Source organism: Rhinoraja longicauda, chromosome 5, assembly GCF_053455715.1.
Source record: "Rhinoraja longicauda isolate Sanriku21f chromosome 5, sRhiLon1.1, whole genome shotgun sequence".
Taxonomy (NCBI): Eukaryota; Metazoa; Chordata; class Chondrichthyes; order Rajiformes; family Arhynchobatidae; genus Rhinoraja; species Rhinoraja longicauda.
Window position 1 is genome coordinate 39,387,425 of NC_135957.1, and position 6,149 is coordinate 39,393,573.

Here is a 6,149-nt window from a genome sequence, read left to right on the forward strand (position 1 = left end):
AAAGCTTTAAGCAGTAGATGAGATATGGCAGGTCAGAGCCTGGCAATTTTATGGAGGTTGAAGATATGTGATGTAAAGTTAATTTCAGGTTAAAATGTGACACAGGGGTTGTTAATCCTCAGGCAGTTGTCAGAGGTTGATGAAGTTGGTGTCTAGTGAACAAGGTTTGTGTGCCGATAAGCACTTTGGTTTTCCCAACCTATAGTTGGATCAACCTACTGGTCATCCAGTCCTCAATGTTGAACACATTTTGATCATTTAGGGACAATGAAAGAATTAAGAACATTGGAGGATCATCTCCGTGATCGTTTAAAGCTCGAGAATGTACAGAATTTTGCATGTAGAATCAGAAATATCTAGCAGTACGTTACAAATATTATAAAGAAAGAAGAATATTTGCAGTTTATTCAGTTTCAAAAACAATAAGTCGTTCAGTCATTCCGTCAGCGTGATTTTCTGTCCATGACTACAGCACTCTTGGGCATGTATTCACGTGGCAGGAACGCTGGTGGATCATCCTGAACTGGACAGGATGCTGAACTGAGCAAGTGTGGTGCAGCCTGACCCTACCCGATTCAATACAATCCCGAATAGTTCATTTGAATATACAGGTGACCTGCCCAGCCACTGTGTCAGGTCCCATCAAAGTCAAATTGGGTAGCCAAGCTATAATGCTGAATATGGTATTTTCTATATGTTCTTGTTTTTAGGCAAATAGCATGGTCGAACATCACTGTTCTTATCTACTAAAGTAAATACTCCAATCAAATAGCTCGTGTATGCCAATAGACAATAGGTGCAGGAGTAGGCCATTCGGCCCTTCAAGCCAGCACCAGAATTCAATGTGATCATGGGTGATCATTCTCAATCAGTACCCTGTACCTGCCTTCTCCCCATACCCCTTGACTCCGCTATCCTTAAGAGCTCCATCTAGCTCTCTCTTGAAAGCATTCAGAGAACTGGCCTCCACTGCCTTCTGAGGCAGAGAATTCCACAGATTTACAACTCTCTGACTGAAAAGGTTTTCCCTCATCTCTATTCTAAATGGCCTACCCCTTATTCTTAAACTGTGGCCTCTGGTTCTGGACTCCCCCAACATTGGGAACATGTTTCCTGCCTCTAACGTGTTCAACCCCTTAATAATCTTATATGTTTCAATAAGATCCCCTCTCATCCTTCTAAATTCCAGTGTATACAATGGCCGCTCCAGTCTTTCAACATACGACAGTCCCGCCATTCCGGGAATTAACCTAGTAAACCTACGCTGCACGCCCTCAATAGCAAGAATATCATTCCTCAAATTTGGAGACCAAAACTGCACACAGTACTCCAGGTGCGGTCTCACAAGGGCCCTGTACAACTGTAGAAGGACCTCTTTGCTCCTATACTCAACTCCTCTTGTTATGAAGGCCAACATTCCATTGGCTTTCTTCACTGCCTGCTGTACCTGCATGCTTCCTTTCAGTGACTGATGCACTAAGACACCCAGATCTCGTCGTACGTCCCCTTTTCCTAACTTGACGCCATTCAGATAATAATCTGCCTTCCTATTCTGACCACCAAAGTGGATAACCTCACACTTATCTACATTAAACTGCATCTGCCATGCATCCGCCCACTCACACAGCCTGTCCAAGTCACCCTGCAACCTCATAGCATCTTCCTCACAGTTCACACTGCCACCCAGCTTTGTGTCATCTGCAAATTTGCTAATGTTACTTTTAATCCCTTCATCCAAGTCATTAATGTATATTGTAAATAGCTGCGGTCCCAGCACCGAGCCTTGTAGTACCCCACTAGTCACTGCCTGCCATTCTGAAAGGGACCCATTTATCCCTACTCTTTGCTTTCTGTCTGCCAACCAATTTTCTATCCATGTCAGTACCCTACTCCCAATACAATGTGCTCTAATTTTGCCCACTAATCTCCTATGTGGGACCTTGTCGAAGGCTTTCTGAAAGTCAAGGTACACTACATCCACCGGCTCCCCCGTCCATTTTCCTAATTACATCCTCAAAAAATTCCAGAAGATTAGTCAAGCATGATTTCCCCTTCGTAAATCCATGCTGACTCGGAACGATCCTGTTACTGCTATCCAAATGCTCCGCAATTTTGTCTTTTTTAATTGACTCCAGAGCCACCTCCTTAAGTACCCTGGGATGCAGACCAGATTCTTAATAAGTTGAAATTAGTGATACCGTGTTCTGTGCCTGTTGACTTTGTCAATATGTCAATAAAGTAGCTAAACCCGTTCAAATATGTCAAGGTTTTAAATGGGGATGTGAAATGTTTACAAATGGTTCATGGCTGTTGCACGTCCATTTACAGGTCGAAAGTACAATGAAGTACATATAAGCAAGTTATCTTTTCTATCAGTATTCTATAATACGAAACATGTAATGGTATCCTGAAAATTAATATTTACAATTCTTCAAGAGCATAAAAACATCAGATGATAGAATAAACCATATGGCATAAAGGGTGTTAGGTCATTTCCTGATATGTATCGTTTTAGTTGATCTCAGGCTGAGCAAGAATTATGGGTTGCCTAGTTTTCAGAGTGCTCCAGGGTGACAAAATGAACCTGAATTTGAGATGTTTAGATACTTTTACTGGAATGCACAGACATTGGAATTGGAGGCCACACATCTGTGAAGTATTTTTGAATTAAATAGCTTGACGAGTCATTCTTAAAAGGAAAAATCAGGGTCAATATTCCTTAAACGTGTCCAATAAGTAACGAAGATTGCAAGATATGGAGTGGAGCTGTGAAAATATTCTCAAGCATAATTTAACTCGACATGAACCCTTTTTATTGTCTAATTCACACATTCAAAATTACTCACTTTTTTGTATTTTCGGGCATTAATCCAGTAAACTCAAATTAGGCAATAATGATTTCCTCCAATTCCTTTGAAGGACCTCGTTCCGGCTTTCTCCCCTTACCCCTTGATTCCATTAGCCCTAAGAGCTATATCCAACTCTCTCTTGAATACACACAGTGAATTGGCCTCCACTGCCTTCTGTGGCAGAGAATTCCACAAATTCACAACTCTCTGGGTGAAAATGTTTTCTCTCATCTCAGTTCTAAATGGCCTAACCCTTATTCTTAAACTGTGACCCCTGGTTCTGGACTTCCCCAACATCGGGACCATTTTTCTTGCAACTAGCCTGTCCAATCCCTTAAGAATTTTATATGTTTCTATAAGATTGCCTCTCATCCTTCTAAAATCCTGTGAATATAAGCCCGGTGGATCCATTCTTTCATCATATGTCAGCCCGCCATTCCGTGAATTAACCTGGTGAACCTACGCTGCCCTCCCTCGTAGCAAGAATGTCCTTCCTCAAACTAGTAGACTAAAACTGCAAAACAATACTCTAGGTGCGATCTCACCAGGGCTTGTACAACTGCAGTAGTACCTCCTTGCTCCTATACTCAAATCCTCTCGCTATGAAGGCCAACATGCCATTTGCTTTCTTCACTGCCTGATGTACCTGCGTGCTTACTTTCAATGACAGATGTACAAGGACACTCAGGTTTTGTTGCACCTCTTCTTTTCCTAATCTGACACCATTCGGATAATAATCTGCCTTCTTGTTCTTTCCACCAAAATGGATAACCTCACATTTATCCACATTATACTGTATCTGCCATGCATCTGCCCACTCACCCAATCTGCCAAGTCACCCTGCAGCCTCTTAGCATCCTCCTCGCAGCTCACACTGCCACCCAGCTTTGTGTTATCCACAAACCTGGAGATGTTACATTTAATTCCTTCATCTAAATCGATAATATTTATGGATAATAACTGGGGTCCCAGCACTGAGCCTTGCGGCACCCCACCAGTCACTGCCTGCCATTCTGAAAAGGACCCGTTAATTCCTACTCTTTGCTTCCTGGCTGCCAATCAGTTTTCTATCCATGTCAATACCCTACCCCTAATACCATGTGCTCTAATTTTGCACACTAATCTCTTGTGTGGGACCTTGTCAAAGGCTTTTTGAAAGTCCAGATACACCACAACCACTGGCTCTCCCTTATCCATTCTACTTGCTACATCCTCAAAAGATTCCAGAAGATTAGTCAAGCATGATTTCCCCTTCATACATCCAAGTTGACTTTGGTCTTGACCCAAAATGTCACCCATTCCTTCTCTCCAGAGATGCTGGCTGTCCCGCTGAGTTACTCCAGCTTTTGTGTCTATCTTCGGTTTTAACCAGCATCTGCAGTTCCTTCTTACACATTTTGACCGATCCTGTCACTGCCTTCCAAATGCGCTGCTATTACATATTTAATAATCAACTTAAGCATCTTCCTCACTTCCGATGTCAGGCTAACTGGTCTATAATTCCCTGTTTTTTCTCTCCCTCCTTTCTTAAAAAGTGGGGTTACATTAGCTGCCCTCCATGCCACAGGAACTGATCCAGAGTCTATAGAACATTGGAAAATGATCACCAATGCATCCACGATTTTTAGGGCCACCTCCTTGAGTACTCTGGGATGCAGACCATCAGGCCCTGGGGATTTATCTGCCTTCAGTCCAAACAGTTTACCTAACACTATTTCCTGACTAATGTGAATTTACTTCAGTTCCTCCCTCACGCTAATCCATGGTCCCCTATTATTTCTGGGAGATTGTGCTTTCCTTAGTAAAGACAGAACCAAAGTACTTATTTAACTGGTCTGCCATTTCCTTGTTTCCCATTATAAATTCACCTGTTTCTTGGGCTTGCCAAACATATCTTTACCTTCAAACGTCCTCTCCCAATCAACTTTTGCAAAGTCCTGTCTAATGCCATCAAAATTAGACGCCCAATTTAGGACTTTATCTTGCAGACCTGTCCTATCTTTTTTTCCATAACCAATTTAAAATTGATAGAATTATGATCATTGTCCTAAAGACCTCACCGACAAACACATCAGCACTTGCCCAACCTCATTTGCTCAGTGAAGATCGAGTGTAGCTTCTCTAGTAGGGTCGTCTATATTTTGCTTCAGAAAACATACCTGGACACACTTAACAAACTCCGCCTCATCTAATCCTTTAGCACTCTGGTAGTCCCAGTCAGTATTAGGGAAGTGAAAATCACCTACTATTATAACCCTATTAATCCTAGTTCTATATGTGATTTCCTTACATATTTGATCCTCTAATTCCTGCTAATTATTGGCAAGGGAGCTATAGAACAATCCCATCAAAGTGATCTCCCCTTTTTATTTCTAATTTCTACCCAAATGGCCTTGCTGGAGCACCAGACCTTAATCTCAAACGCCATTACTGATATCATCACTTCTGTCTGTCCGTCTTCCACAGCCTCCAACCTTAACGTTTCCCAGCCCCACACACCCCGTTTTTACCTTCTCCCCAAAATCCACAAACACAACTGCCCTGGCAGACCTATTGTTTCTGCCTGCTCCTGTCGAACGGAAATGATTCCACGTACCTCGACTCCATCCTACCCCCCTGGTCCAACCTTTCCCGACCTATGTCCAAGAGACATCACATGCCCTTCGTCCCTTTAATAACTTCCGCTTTCTGAACCCCCACTCCCTCATCTTCACTATGGACGTTCAGTCACTCTACACCTCCATCCCCCACCAGGAAGGCCTTAAAGCCCTCGGTTTCTTCCTCAACCACAGAACCATTCAATTTCCCTTTATTAACACTCTACTCCACCTAGAGGAGCTGATCCTCACCCTCAACAACTTCCCCTTTGACTCCTCCCACTTCCTCCAAGTCCAAGGTGTAACTATGGGCCCCAGCTATGCTTGCCTCCTTGTAGGGTACGTTGAACAATCCCTGTTCCAGGCATACACTGGCCCTATCCCCAAACTCTATCTCCGTTACATTGATGACTGCATCGGAGCTACTCCTGCACCTGTGCAGAACTCATGGACTTCATCAACTTCACCACCAATATTTCATCCTGCACTCAAATTTACTTGGACCATCTCCGACACATCCCTCCCCTTTCTTGATCTCAGTCTCCATCACAAGAAATAGACTCTTGACTGACGTCTATTGCAAACCCACTGACTCCCACAACTATCTCAACTACACTTCATCCCACCCTGCTTTCTGCAAAGACTCAATGCCCTACGCACAATTCCTTCGTCTATGGCGCATCTGCGCCCAAGATGAAGTGTT